The 15,543-nt window shown below is 50.1% G+C and overlaps 1 long non-coding RNA gene across 4 annotated transcripts; it reads right to left on the bottom strand.

The window, feature by feature from the left end:
* Positions 1-675: 675 nt before the first annotated feature.
* Positions 676-5,005, bottom strand: LOC127392810 (uncharacterized). Of its 4 annotated transcripts, none has more exons than XR_007891337.1 (3): positions 4,937-5,005; positions 1,523-1,670; positions 676-1,079 (listed from the first exon to the last, which is right to left on the bottom strand). It is a non-coding gene; the product is annotated as an uncharacterized LOC127392810 (long non-coding RNA). The 4 variants fall into 4 exon arrangements; XR_007891335.1 differs by lacking the exon at positions 4,937-5,005 and adding an exon at positions 4,474-4,904; XR_007891336.1 differs by lacking the exon at positions 4,937-5,005 and adding an exon at positions 4,480-4,904.
* Positions 5,006-15,543: the final 10,538 nt, after the last annotated feature.

The raw sequence follows: 15,543 nt of genomic DNA, 5'->3' as shown, positions 1-15,543 counted from the left end.
CCATCACCATCTTACTGGGCAGCATTGGATGTTTTCTGTTTTTCTAATACTGCCTGGTAATGATGATGATGGTGTTTCCTGTACAACGTGGAAAAGTTCAACAGTCAATTTGGAAACAGAGCTTAGTGGCCAACAGGGAAACCCACACCTGACTGTCCAGCCTCCCCAGGCATTTGTAAATGGCAAATGAAATGCTTTGGGTGCGGAGGTAAAAGCAGCCCTAAGAAAACCTTGCCCTTATTCTAGAATGATCCAGTCGTGTAGGGAGCCTGCAAATGGGAAGTCCTGCAGGAGGGGGATTCTGTTGGATGCTGCCACACCAGGAAACAGGCAAACACAGATGGTGGAGTTGGTAGCAGGAAGAAGAACGTAGGTGCTCTGCTCCAGACTGTGCCTTTTATTTCCTTGTAACCACTGGTAGCTCGTAGAGAGTAAACATTTCAGTGACATGTCACATGTTGAGCCTTCTTGTTCATAACCTCCTCTCGAGATCCAAATCTTCTTTTCATCTAAATGCAATTTAAGAGCCCAACTGCCAGAACCAGCAGTGGAGTTCACCTTCTCAGCTGTGCTGTTGTCACTTACCCTTTCCTTTCCACAGCCATTCCCTCTGGACTTCTCCAGTAGAATGTTCAAAGAGCAAAGCCACTTCTATTACAACTTTGAACCTTCATGTATGGATTTATACATTTTATTCTTATACAGATATATTTTGACATCCATTTGTCACTTGCAGGGGTGGGGGAGAGAAGGAACAAGACTTAACTCCTATTCCCCTTGATGGCTTTCATGACTTGAATAAATGATAAAATTAGTAATTATTTTTTTAATAATCATGACTTTATCACATTCTTATATATTTTAAAATATGCTGGGCTTGATTCTTATTCAAGGAGGTTTCTTTCTCTAATTCAATTCTGCTAGTTAAGGTCATCTTGGAAGAACTAGCTCGGTCCAAAGGGACTTGGTGCAGGTGAGAACATGGTCTGAAATGGTTCCTGGAGGCTTTTTGTTCTTGACTTGAGAAGTAAACCAGTACAGGGAGGTGTACTTCCCAGTTGTGGTCCTGTAAAGAACGACTGATAAAGACTACCAGTGAGAAAGGGCAGTGTTGCTGGGGGGTGTTTTTGCCTGACACAGGGCAGGTGTTTCAGGCTCCCTGCCAGGTGCTGAGCCACCAAAACCCAACAGAGCAGCATCCAGCCCCCTCATCCCACCCAGATCTCTCCCTGGTGCCTGGAGTGCTGGGGGTCCTCATTCCTTGCACTGTTGCCTTTTCACCCTGCTCGGAAGTGGCAGCTGAGAGGTTCAGTGCAGTCAGTGCAGTATTTAGCTGGGTAGAAAGGATCTGCTCATCTGAGCTGCTGGGCTGGAGCCACAGAGACTGTGTCTCGTGGCCATGAGGGATGTTTCCTGCCAAGGGCAGCTCAGCTCAGAGCTCTCCCGTGGTGAGAGGCTGGTGTTTTTATATTTCATTGATACAGGCTGAAATAAGGGGTGAGGAAAGGAAGATGAACCAAACCTTGCTGGGTTGTGCTGTGGGTAGAAGGCAGAAGCCAAGTCCTTTCAGTGCCAGCCCCAGTGGCCCAGAGCTCCTGCTCCAGGTTCAGAAGCATGTGTGAGGTTTTCACCTTCTCTGTTTTCTTTGCTCCAGCAAACTTCCCCTTCTCCTGAGAGCAAAGAAAACAAAGCAGACAGATGCCTTGCCATCTTTCTCATTAGTCTTCACTCTGCTTAATCACACTACTGCCCAACTCAGTCTCCTGTCACTTTCATTTCAGGCTCAAATTTGTCTGCATCCCTTACCTGAAAGCCAAACCAATAAAGGATTTGTTGTAAAAGCACCTGTGTTACATGCTAGGCCATCTCTGTCACTTTTTTGTGCCCTTCTTGGTGCTGTTCCCTTCATAACACCAGCTCTCAGTCTGTCTTTTTAATTGATGGGAAAGATTGGAACCAGTATTTTGGGGGAATCAAAAGGGAGGAGGGGGAGTGAGGACACCAAGAAAGAAACCAGGAGAAACCTTCTTGCTTTGACATCACCTTGCCATTAACCTTATGCTTCTCTTTTAGATCTTTATTAAATCCACTCTTCCTACTGCCTTTGTCTCCTGAAATCCCCCTGCCCTTTATTACCAAATGTCTTCCTTCTGCCCAGCACGTGGTTGGCAAATTATTTCCACAGCCAGGGATGTAAGGCAGCCTTTCTCAAGCCATTCCTGGTGGTTTCTGTGGGACACTTGATATCCTGAAGAAGGTGGACTCATTAATAGCTGCTTCATTTCTCCAACTGCTGGACAGACTCTGGTCCTCTGTGGGCATCTTACTAGACAGTGCTGGATTTTTTGGATCTACTCTAACACTGTCTGGTAACGATGTTTAAAGGGTGAACCAAACAACTACATGCACCAGGAGGAGCTCTCACAGAAAAGACTTGGTACCACAATTTAGGCCAAAGTGGAGCATTTGGACAAGAGGGTAAGGACAATGGCTGCCATGGCAATGAGTATTTTTAGATATAGTCAATGGCTATGACAAGAAATGCTTCCAACAAAGAGCTCTGTTAGGTGCTCCTGAGCCTTGATGCTGCTGTGAAGGAGGTGAGACAGGACACGTCAGCTCTGACACACAAGCTGCATCGCTCCTGAGGGGCACAGCTCTGCTCTCCCCTCTCCAAGCTGTGGTGGGAGCTGTGGAGGGTGGAAATGGCACAGCCTGTGGGCAGGAGGCTGAGGGATCTGCTGTCCTGCTTGGCTGTGAGAGGTGGCCAGGGCAGGATGTTGGTTGGAAAGGTCATTCTCCCCAATTACAGCTCAATCCCACCTCCATGGTTGAACAGCCTGTGAACTTCCAGCCTGCAGGGCTGGTGAGCAGGGGGGGTTAAGCACCTAATTAAGAAACAAAGGCATTTAACCCAGGCAAGGAACAACTTGCCCTGCTCTATGGAACCAAGCAGAGGGACCTGGGGAGCTGCTGCCTCCCAGGAGCTGAGCAGCAGCTCCTAAGGGTGAGGATGGATGAGGTTCTGAGCTGGGGCTCCTTAAGGAAAGAGCTTCTCTCCAGTGACAGGGCAGATTTACACACCTGGGGTGACAGAGGAGCCAAGGGCTTGAGGAGACCTGGTCTTACTGTGAGAGTATCTTAGTGACCTGTCATGTCCTATTTGAGCCAGCCAGTCCAGCCCTGTCCACTTGAGTGAAGAAGCACAAGTTGCAGCTCTGGTTCTGCAGATCTGGTTCTGCAAGCAGAATCATGCATCCAAAACAAAGCAGCATTTCCAGGCCACATCTGGGGACTAAATCAGGTGCCAGTCTTGCCCTCCTCTAGTGGAGGGCACATTTAGGGCCTGAACTGCCCCTACATGGTCAGGTTTGCTTCCCCTGCAGCTCCTTCCTAGTCCTTGAAGGATTAACCCAAGCCAGGGATTTTTGCAGACAACCTGGTCTGGCTGCAGAGGGTAAGAGCTCCTGTCAGAGCTCACTCCCAGCTCCCTGTGCAAGCTGAGCTTCTTCCTGAGCCAAGGAACATTCCTCCTGCAAGAAAATACCACCTTGGGGCTGTTGCTGGAGGTGGGATGGGGACAGTCCTTGCACTGGGGCTGCAGGGCTGTGCCTGTTGGTTCTCAGCTCCTTTCTGGGAGAAGTATAAGGCAAAGTTGCACCTGCCCTCCGACCACACACTCTTTAAATGCTTTCCAGGGAGTGATTTGTGTTTGAATCACAGCACCAAGACGTTTTCCTCAGCTCAGTGTTAATCCCCTCCCTCCCTGGACCACCCACCACCAAATCCTGCATCCTCCCTTTGTCACTGGAAAGCTCCAAATGCTTTTGTCAATACTTGGCAGTAAACTGGGTGTATGATCCCACCAAAACTGCTAGGGAAGACAGGAACAGGAGGGGAAAAAATGAACCAACTGGTGTATAGAATTTAAACTTGTTTCCACCACAGCTGAAGAGCTGGGAAGGAGCTGACTGGGCCTGCTCCAGCTCCCAGTGACTCACTGGAACGAGCTCAGTTGAGTGTTTGCCCTTGCAGGTTGTAATTCTCAGAAAAACAGGAGAGGGAAGGGAGTTGGGTGGGGATTGGCCTCTGTGTTAATCAGTAACTGGGTCACAGGGGATGGAGGAAATGGGGTGAAATCTGAGTGACTCTGCAAATTGGCTTTTAACAAGCATTTAAAGAAGATGAATTGGAGGGCACCCCTGCCTCCCCTCCCCCTCTGAGTGAGGGTCCTGCCCCTGCTGGGGTTGAGTAAATAAAGAAAAAAGGCAGATCACTCTAATGGGGCTTCCATGGCAGGAATGTCACCTTCCCAACCCTGAGCTGGAGCCCAGGGAAATCCCCCCCTGCCCTCCCCCAGGATGAGGGGAGCTCAGGAGTGTCTCAGAGCCACTGAGTCACAGGAGCCACCCAGGGAAATCCCCATTGGCCTCAGAATCTTTCCCTCCCTCCCCTTCTCCTGCTGGTCTTCACCTTCACCTCAAGTCAAGTTTACCAGGAGAGCAATTCCACGGGCAGTGCTGGTTCCTAGGGGGTTGGTTCAAGGTGTCTGGGGCCTGGGCTGCAACAGGCTGAGCTCAGAAAGACTTTTACTCTTGAGGACGGAGCCTTTTGAGAGCAGCTGAACCACATCCCAGGGTCCTGCTCTGCTGCTGGGGCTGAGCAGCCACGGGCATGGAGAGCAGTCCCACAGCAGGATGGCTGCAGTGGCCAGAGCTGGTGGTAAGTTCAGTTGCTTTTGTTTTTAAACTCCCACAGCAGCCAACTGGAAACGGTTGTTTTCATGGCCAGCAAGTGGTTCAAGTTAAATATTGACTGGTTATTGCTTTGTCTAAGGCCCTCAGCCTTTCCCTGCCCTGGCTTTTTTTAATCCTGGAACCTGGAGAAAGTCCTTTCCTGGTGGTTGTTTCCCTCAGCCTGCTGATTGGTGTCTTACCAGGCAAAGTTAGATCTGGCTATTGGTGTCTAATACTGTCTGGTAATGCCGTCAATCACAGCAGCAAGAATCATCGCTTGGACAGAGATAAGGACACAACTCTTGCCTTTTCCAGAAGAATCCATGGAGTCTGATGGCTGAGCCTCCTCCCTGCAGGCTGGGCTGGTGGGGAGAGCTTGTTCCAGTGCTTCTGGGGCTGCTCTGAACACCCAGACACGTCCTGTAAGGTCTGTGGGAGAGATGAGGAAAGGTGAGGAGTGTAAACTTGCATGTCCAGGCTCGTGGAATGGCAAGAGCTGGAAGGGACCTTCAAGATCACCTTTAAGCTCCATCATTTCACCCTCATCCTACATAGGTAGGTCAGGAGGTGTTTGCTGAACTTGCTTCCCTAAGAGAGGAACTTTGGGACAGACTTCCCTGCCGTTATTTCGCAGCTGCAGCCAGAACAGCCTGATCTGATCTGATCAAAGGCACCACCCGATGAAATCAAGCCCGTCCTTGCTGCCAGGGGTGGGAAGGCTGCAGAGGAAGGTCAGCTGAAAACACCCAGCACAGGAAGCTGCTGGTGGCTGACTCTGAAAACCTTCCCTCCCACCCTCAATGCACCACACGCTAAGGCTTTTTTTTGCTGCTTTGTTGGGGTTTTAAGATTAAGAGAGTTTCTCTGAGTAAACCTGGGCCATTTAGGCATCCGGGGTTGCTGTCAGATGAAGCAGCTGCTTGTTTGGAAATTACCTGTTAACGGAGCAAAATTCAGCAGGGGATCCACGTGCCCTGTTCCTGCCTTGGAGTAAAGCCCTTGGGGCGTCAGATTTGAGGTGGAGTTGGTGGAATTCTGTGATCAGAAAGGTGGGCAGTGCTGATTTCCCCACACCTGGCCTCCAGCCCTTGTCCTCCCAGCCCTGGGGAGCAGCAAAGCCCACGGGTTGGGTTGGCAGGGGTTGGGTTTCTCCCTCCAGCCCCAAGGTGGTTGTGCAGCAGGGCCGGGGAGCAGCACCACAGCTGAGCCCTGACCTCAGCACCCAGTGCCCCCCGGGGCAGGAGGATGAAGATCCCTAGATCCAATCCCACTAAATGGTCAGGAATTTCCCTGGTTGGGAAAGGGCTTTGGCCCAGACTGCTGAGCTGCTGGAGCTGATCTGGGGCCCGGTGGGTGACTCAGGCTGGCAAGTCTCACCCTGCAGGGCACAAATGGCTCCTCTTCCTACTGCAGTTGTTTCATGGGGTCTTGCTGCTTCTCCTGGTGTTGCTCAGTGTCTCACCAAGATGTTAATCTACTACATTTAACTCTGTTTTACACTTTCACCTGTGCCATCCCTGCTCCTCAGCTGCTGGAGTCCTGCTCCTCCTCTTCATGCCCTTTTGCCCAACACTGACCCTTTGGATCTCACAGAAGCAACTTTCTATTTCTCTCCTCATGAAATGCTCAATATGACATTCAAGGGGTTTGTTTTAGGTTTTTTTTGGAGTTCTGGTATTTCCTGAAATGAGACAAATTTGGCCTTTCAGCAACACTTCCCTTTACTAATTCCCTTGAAGTGAAAACAAGAACCAAGTGTCTTTTTTTACGTCTTCTGGGGTAAATTGGTAATAAACCCCCCAGGTCCAGTTAATGTAAAGGGGAGGTATTCATAAAACATCCCCAGAGAAGGCAAAGATCTGAAGCCAGGATTTCAGTCCCACATATTCTGTGACCTGTAGTTCACTGAAATTACTCTGATGAATATTGCACAGTCACTGGCTTTATGACTCCAACCACACGTGTGGACAAACACTGGCTGCTCTTGTATTTTTTAGCTCTTCCTTGCTATTTAATGTGCTGTTTCACTGTCTTAGAGTCATTAATTTAAGGCATTTTATTTCTGTATTTAATAAAAGAGTTAAATCTCATCCCAGGTCTGAGCTGACTTTATTTGGAAGCCATATAGATTTTTCCTGGGTGTTTAAACCAAGGCAGCAGGATTCCCCAGTGCTTCAATTCAGGCTTCTCACCCAGCCACAAGAGGCTGAAACCTCCTCAGTAACATCTCAGCAAGTCACAGTTTGAAATAACTCTGATTTCTAAACGAAGGACCTGCCATTGTGTCTGTTCCTCAAGATGCTCCCACCTAAAAAAAAAACCCACCCACTTTATCCAGAAAAAAAACCTGGTCCTTGCACAAGGCAGGAGCTGCTGAACCTCCCAGGAAAACAAGCATTAAACTCTCCCTTATAACTCCTCAGCATATATATTTATATATATTTATATTCAATGTGACTTGGCCTCCTGACCTGGGGTCTGAGCAGGGTGTGTTGCCTGGGCTCAGACAGGGGGAAACTGCAGTGAAACTGCAGCTCCTGCTGGGGCTGGAGGACTTAGAATAAGAGCAAAGCAAGAAGGAACCTTCAGGCTGCTTGGAATATCTGCAGCAACAACCCAAAAGGCTTCAGGAACACCCTCCCCCCAGAGCTCTCTCTGGTTTCAAGGTACAGGCACAACCTCCTAATCCCTGTTTCCAGTTTGGTATTTTCTGTGTCAAAACTTTGTAGGTAAATTATTCTGTTGGGACCACAGGAAACTGGGCAAAGTTTCATTTTGATCTGCTTGCCTGCTGTTAAGCTTAGAGAGTGTTTTGGTGCTGAAAAGCTTGAAAAGGAGGGATAAATATTGAGTTTAAAGCTGTGGAAAGGACTTTTTTTCTTACCTTAACTTGTGGCAGCAAAAGCCCAAAGCATTTCCTTCAAGATGCTGAACATTCTAAGGTGATCACAGGTTCTCCTGAAGCTAAATGAGCTTTTAGCAGCCACAGCTGGTGCTGTGACCACAAAGAGAGTTCTGAGGACTCTGCTGCCTTCTGCTTTACACCCCAGAGGGGTCCCCGTGCAGGTCCCTGCAGCAGCAGCAGGACCCCTCACCCCTTGGCATCCTCAGGGCAGGGAGAGCAGCTTTTTACCAACCCCAGCCTCACAAATACCTCTGAGAAGTAGTATTGATGCTTCCTGCCCTGCTCAGGAGCACAGGGAGGGGTTTCAGGGCTGGCTTTGCTGTCGTGGTGCTCTAGAGCATGCAGGGAGAACCTGGGGAGAACTTTGTTAGGGGAGAACTTGGTAGAGGAGGGGTGATGGTTGGACTGGGTGATCCCAAGGAGCTTTTCCAACCTGAATGGTTCTGTGATTCTATCATTCTATAATGTCTCCAGGCTCTGCCCTTCCTCTCACAACACCTACAGCCCCTTCTCCCCCAAATCCTGCAGCTCCCAGCCTTGCAGTCACTGTGCTCTCTCCATTACCTACATGTTGAAATCAGAACTCAGGCACACTTAGCAAAATAACTTGCCCAGGCAGTTGCAGAAGAAAACAACCACGAGACTTTGTTGTAGGCTCCAAGAATCCAGACTTCTTAGTTGGCTTGAACTTCCCAACATTAAAGTTTAACATCCCAGCACAAAAAAACAACCTCCTTTCCTCTCCTACAATTCAAAACAACTGCAAAGAAACCAGGGATTTCTAACAGAGAAATGAGCAAAGAAAAAAGTATTTAGTGTTCCCAGTATTGGTGAAAATTAAAATATGGGGGGGGGGGGGAGGACCCAGCTTGAACCTTTCTGAATATTTTATGAGTCATCATGAAGCAACAACAACTCCAGTGTGTTAAAGAAACACTTCATGTCACCATTGAGGAAGATCAATAGAAAGGACTGGTCCCAGAATGGTGTGGATGTCCTTTGCATCTTCAGAAGATCAGCCCTAAACGTAGCCCAGGAGGCTCAGGTGGCAGGGAAGAGAAATGTAACAACTCCCAGGTTTAAAAAAAAAACCAAAACCCTGGGAGCAGCACTTCCCATATGCCTTTGTCAGTTTATTTTAGGCAGGGCAAGGTGGAGCCAACTCCCAAGGCAGCAAATTCAACCTCCTGGCACAGCAGCTCCAGCCCAACCCGATCCTGTGAGACCAAAGTTCAAGGCAGAAAAAGAACACACAGGAATGGATCCGTTTCTCCCAACAAAAGTGGATTTAAGCATTAAAGAATGATGCTCAATGAATAACATGAACTTCTATCAAACCCTCCACCCCTCTTCAAGGCACCAGCCTTTTTTTTAGGTGCCTAATTCCCTGTCCCTCAACCTGTTTGTGTCACAGCCACGTCTCCTAAGGGGGGGGGGGGCTGGAAGAACCATGAGGACCTGCTGTTTGATTCAGATTCCACTTGAATTCGGGTGTCCAAGCTCAAATCCCTTCATATTGACATTAACCCAGTCCCTCCAGCTGGGAGCCAAAGGCAGGGAGAGGCTAAGCAAACAGCCTCCTTTGCATTGCTAATTTATCTGCATAGCTCTGTGTGGCTGCCCAGGCCATGGGGCAGTGCTGAGCCCAACCTCTCCACACACAAGACAGAAGAGCCTGGAATGCCCCTGGAAAACTGGAAACAAACAGGGATGATTTAAATAACCTGCAGCTCTTGCAGGCTGCTCAGGGCTTTGCCCTCCCTTGCACCTAAAATCAGGGCATCATAGAACTTTTGGGGAGCAAAGGGATTCATTATAAATACACTTTAAAAACCAGCAATAGGAAGAGCCTGAGCTGTGGTTTATTAACAAGGGAAATTAGACCCAGCCCCTGTTTTTAACTCTTTTTTTTTTTCATGGGATTTATCCCCTACCTGCCATTGAGAAGGGTAAGGCTTTGGAGCCCCTGGAGGAAAGGTCCCCATGCAAAGGGGGGACATGGACATCATGCAGGGGAGACATTCAGGGGGGCCAGAGACATCTCTGAGCCTGCCCTGCCCCCCCATGCCCTGGATTGCCAAGAGTATCCCCAGCTTATCTCACAGAACATCAATAACAGCATAAATGACATTATGGATCAGATAAACCAGTATTCATGATACAACTTCTAAAAAAACATATCAATACCATAGATATTAGATAATATTGTAAATATAATCTATTAAATATAATGAAAAAAAACCCACAATATCCTGTTCTGCTTTCCTCCACTGGCTCCCTCTGATGCACTAAATGCAGCTGCTGCTCTTGCTGCAGGTCCAGCTGAGATGGATTCCAGCTGTGATTCCAGCTGTGATGCCAGCTGTGATTCCCCCTCTCCTGTTCCCACTGCCCTTGGAGCAGGAGCCCTGCTCAGGCAGCCCCTCAGCCCCACCTCTGGGCAGGTGAAAAGCTGAGTTCATCATTCCCCCAGTGCTGCTCAGAGCCTGGGGAGGCCGTTCCAGGCCAGAGCTGCAGCTCAGACCTGTCTTGGCATCAAACCAGCCTTGAGGGGCCTCTTCATAATAAAGCCAAGACAAGCTCCTCTGTCTCTGAGCTGTGTGGTCACTCATGGCAGACTGGACCTTCCCAGGAAGGACCAGTCTGTGGGGCAGGTGACTGGGGGACACACAGGCTGGAGCTGGCTGTGAAAAGCCACCAGAACACTGAGTGGGTTTTAAAAACTGAATTGTCAGGCTGCCTGTGGCTGAAAAATCCAGAGCCATGGCTGGAGTGACACCCACAGCCACTCCAGGTTGATGTTGCCCAAGTCACAAGGACCTTTTAGTGCTGGGAGGGTCTCTCCAGCCAAGCCCACAGTGCCCATTTACCTTAAAGGAGTTGCACTGGTGGATGCTGATTGAGTCTCTCCAAAGAGGAGCCAAGCTGTGGAGCCCTGCAAGGGACCCTTTCCTCATCTGAAGCTAGAGGGGGGGGCCTGTGTAAACAGTTTGCAGATGATTGTGCCAAGGAAATGGTTAAGTTTGCTGGGCTGCTTCTCCAGAGGGGAAAAAATAAGAGGTATCTGGCAGCAGGGCCCCGTGGGATGGTCCCTCTGGTTTGTGCAAAACATGATTGACAACACGCTTGAAAATTTGGCCCCATCTGACACTGAGAAGCAACTGCTTTTTTGGAACTGCAGCCCGCTTTGCCAGGAGCTCCCAGCAACAGATGGGGCCCTGTCAGGGTGTGAAGAGCCCACGAGGTGCAGAAAGAAAAGAACTAGAACGACACAGATCCCAGAACAACCCGACTGCCATAAAAAAAAAAACAAACCCAACACAAAGCACTGAAATTACTTGCCCTTAGATGACTGGAATATTAGTTTTCATCAGCAATTCAGCTCTGAGAGCACGTGGGCATCCCTCTCACCTCACCCAGGGTAGGCTGAGGTGGAGCTTCTTGACTTCCTGGCTCCCTGGCATCACTTGAGAGTCCTGGAGGCATCTGAGAGGCAGGTCCAGGCTTGAGGAACCAACCTTGTGTTGGGAAGAGGACACAGTCCTGGCACGGGGAGGAGAGATCTGTTCCCTGTCAAGAGAAGCCCTGCCAAGCAGTGGCTTGTACTTAGAAAGCTTAGAGAGTCTCCCAGAGTGGTACAGGGAGCAAAACACCTGGAGAAGACCCCACCATAAGTAAAAGAAGCTCCTCTAGGGGGGCAAAGGCAGATGAGGGTGTGAGGGAAATTCGTAAGGGCAGGGCAGTTATTCCAGCTCTGCAGGCAGGGCTGGGGCAGGTACAGCTGGGGTTGCTGGAGGAGCCCAGGCAGCAAAGTTGCTCCAATCAAACTGGAATTCAGTGGGATTTGGGCCCCCAACACCCCACGGCCTTTGAAAAATGCAACAAATGACGTGAGACCCTGCGTCAGGCTGCTGGAGCGGTTTGGTCACGGTGGAGAGCATTTTTTCCTAGGAGACAGTCCCAGTGTCCTCAAAATACTGACACAAAGCTGGATGAAACCCTTGGAAGTTTTGCACAGACCTCCCTGGACTTCAGGCCAAATTCCTTTTCCCATGATGGACGGAGCCTCTCCTCTGACAACTCTTGCTCCTGCCTCGCTGCTGATTTCAAGCAGGTGCTCAGCAGCCGTGCAAACTGCCCACCTTGGCTTGGTGGAATCACTGGGCAGAGAATTCCCCTGGTGATGCAGGTAGGTAGGTGTGAAGTGGGATTTAGAGCTGATCATCTCAGCTGCTCTGGGCTTCCCTTTGTGCTGCAAGAAGCACCAGTGGGAAAGGGGAGAGGTTCATCTTGCAGACGCAGGGTTTGTGTGACGTGAGACGGGCACAAGTGCTGGACCCTCCCCGGGCTGAAGCTCAGTGCAAACCTGGGACAGCAGCCAGGGAACACCCGTGGGCTTCGTCTTTGGACCTGGAGGATTTTGCCTCCTCCTCCTCACTCAGCTTTGTTGCAGAATTTGGGCTTAATCATTAATTCCCCTGAGCCCGTGGCCTGCGTGCCTGCTGTGCAGCGAGGGCCAGGGCCAGGCTGATAAGCTGCTCTGGGAAAGCTGATAAGAGCTGCAGGGCTTCCTAGGACTTTCCCTCTGGCATTAAACCTCCACATGGTGCCTGCAGCTTGATACTGGCTGGGGACCACACAACTTGGGGTGCCCAAGAAGGCCTTGTTTAAATAAACGTACCCAAGATACTTAGAATTACCCGTTACAAGCCCCCAGCCTGTAAATATTGGGGGGGGTTTCCATCCTAAATGTGAGAAAATGGGAATCTAGAAGAGTGGGTGAGTTGTCCTGCCTCTCACAGTGGCTTTCTTGCAGATCCATAGAATCATAGAACCATCCAGGGTTCCAGAACCCTTCCAGAACCATTCAGGATCCCCAGAACCCTTGGGATCACCAAGTCCAGCCATCATCCCTACTCTACCAAGTTCTCCCCTAAACCATCTCCACCAACATCCAAACACACCCGGGGATGGTAACTCAACCACGTCCCTGGGCAGGCTGTTCCAGGAGGGAGATCATTGCCTTCTGACCCCCCACCAGATCCTGCTGCACCTCAAGAAAATCCCACCTGCTGCCCTTCCCAGCTGCCTGCACCAGGGTTTCTCCCTCTGTGCTGGTGGCTGTAAAAGCAGCCTCTGTAAAACCACTGCTACTGTTGGGAACCAGCAGTGCCAAGCTGGGGGACAAACCTGCCTGGGAACTGACCTTGCCTCAGCTCCCCAGGTACTTTGGGAATCACTCTGTGTGTGCAGGGGAGGGGGAAGGTGGTGGGGGAAGCATGATTCAAAACATTGTTTTCTGAGAGACCTGCCCCGTTCTGACCCTCCAGTTAGCTGTGGAAAAAGGGCACCACCAGCACATGAGTCACTCCTAAAGCATCTTTGCATGAAAGAGATGGTCTAGATTAGGGCTGCTCTCCCACCAGCAGCACAAGGTGAAACCTCCCAGGCTGCTGCCCCGTGGCTGAATCAGGGGATGGTTTGGGTTGGAAGGGACCTTAAAGACCATGCAGTCCCACCCCCCACCAGAGCAGGTTGCTCTGAAGCCTGTGCCCAGCCCTGGCTGTGCCCTGAGCACTGGTTTTTTGGCTTTTGGATGGAATATAGTTGCTCAGGAGCTGCTAAGGCTGCTCAGGAGCCACTGAGACAGCAGCTTTCTGTCCTCAAGTGGCATCTATTTTAGAGAGAAGCATCACAAAAGCAGAGTATTCCCTCAGTGAAGATTGTCTCCTTCAGCAAGGAAACACCCCCACCTGTTTACTGCTTCCTTCCACAGCAGCTTGGAGAAATCAGCCCATTAGGGGGTTACAAAAGCTGAGAAAAGCCCAGACCCTCTGAGACCTGTTGTCTCCTCTACCTGCAGCACGAGTTGGGGTGTGACATCCCTGTTCCTTCAGCTCACCTCACTTTCACAGCTTGGATCTCACAAGAACCTGGAAAAAAAAAAAACCAACACATGACAACCTTATAATTGCATCCTCTACAGCAGAAATGTGTTTCTTACATAAAGCCTGATGTATTTTGTAGTCTAGGGACTAGTTTGTTACACTTTATTTGGTCCAGATCCCCTAAGACTTCACTGTAAACAGGCCTTTCACATCAGAACAGCCCAACTTTAAACACTGAAACAGACCAAATGCAGCAGGAAATGGCCCCACTGTCTGGTTCCCAAACAGACTCAAATACTGGTTGTACATCAAGACCCAGAAACACTGACAGAAGCACTGAATCCAACACCTAGTTTAATGTCTCTGCCTGTGCTGGCCATACACATCCTTTCCCAGGCTCTTTTGGAGCCTGGTTTTCCAAGAGAATAAGGATTATGTGGTCACTGTATCATTTCTTACTCTAATGACTCTTAAACCTCTTGGTCAAGTTGGACAGAACTCAGTTCTTAGAGGCCACCTGTGTTGATGCAGGTTTCATGGCAAGAGGCACCTGGGGAGAAGGTGGGAGATGCCCCTTCCCCCTCCCACCCAAAGAACCAACAGCTCGTCGGGGAGGCTGGAACATGATGATCTTCAAGGTCCCTTCCAACCTTCACCATCCTGTGATTCTATTCTATGACTGACCTCTGAGTTACCTGCTGAGCCCTGCAGATCCCAAGAGAAAAAGGCTGGGAAAAGGGGTGGCCAAAAGGGCAAAGGAGACGGCCCCAAAGCACAGGCCAGATGGAGGGTTCAGTCTTCTCTGGTAACTTGCTAAGGGACCATCTCATTTCCCTGTACACAGAGGAAAGCTGCAGCAGCCCAGATGCAGGTCTGGGGTGAACGAAATGGCTCCTTGAGCTCCACAACCATCAGCCTCTCCCCTTCTCCAACAACGAGGCAACATTTCCCAGGGGCTGGAACGTTTGCTGAAGGTCTTTGCAGGTTGCGACACCACCAGGGGCTGCTCCTTCTGAGACCAGAGACACCAGGCTGGCTGGGCTTGGCCCTGAGACCTAATCCAGGGAAGGGGAAGGTAAAGCCAGGAGCCCAGCTGGCCCCTGCCTCATCCCAAGCATTGTGCACCCACAGGAAAACAGGGGAGAACGTTCCTGAAGGTCACGGTGACCGCCGGGGAGGAGTGCCAGGGTATTCACACTGCCTTGGCACAGCCACAGTGGAGGAGGCTGGGCCAAGGCAGAGAGAGATTGAATCCAAGCCAAAATTCCACCTTCCATCAACTTTTCTCATCCTTTTTTTTTTTTCCCCCCATCCCTTTTTCCCCCCTCATTCCTTCCCCCCCAAATCCTTTTCCGTTGGGTTCAGGCAGTTACCCCAGAAGAAGACACTAAGTTTAGGGCTGGATTTTTCACTCCCCTTGTGGTTTCAATGTGTCCTGGGAGGGGGATCTCCCTCCTCACACAGCAGATCTCAGCACATCATGGTTCCACGGGGCTGGAGTTCCCTGGGTGGGCCAAGAAATGGACGTGGGGAATGGGCTGGGAGGAAATTCAGAGCCTGGAGATGAGCTACACTTTGTGCAGATCCAGCTGGAGTCACAAAAAAAACACCCCCCAAAACACCTTAATTTTTGCTCCTGCAGCTGAAGGATAGGAAAAAACTATGTAGAGGGAGGAATTTAAGGCTCTTTCTGTCTTTTTGTTTCCACCTGAGGTTCCATAAGCATCAAAACCCTTTCTTAGTGCCAGTCTGGGAGCTCAGAGTGGCTGCCTGTAAAGCACAAGGTCCCATTGTTTTCGTCCCTTTTCACTGCCCTCAGATCATTAATGGTCAGCAACAGCCAAGCTGGGAGGGAGGGGAGGCTCCTGCGAGGGGCAGATCTTTCAGAAATCATCAAATGGTTCAGTTAGTCCTGAAAATGGGAAGGGATGGACTCGCTTGGGTGGAAATTCATTTTGGAGAAACAGCCCAAACCAGCACCATTCCAGCAGCATTCCCTGCACCATTCCCAGCA

This window comes from Apus apus, chromosome 20, assembly GCF_020740795.1.
Source record: "Apus apus isolate bApuApu2 chromosome 20, bApuApu2.pri.cur, whole genome shotgun sequence".
NCBI classification, from domain to species: domain Eukaryota; kingdom Metazoa; phylum Chordata; class Aves; order Apodiformes; family Apodidae; genus Apus; species Apus apus.
The sequence above is the reverse complement of the archived record's forward strand: the minus strand, read 5'-3'. Positions and strand labels throughout refer to the sequence as shown.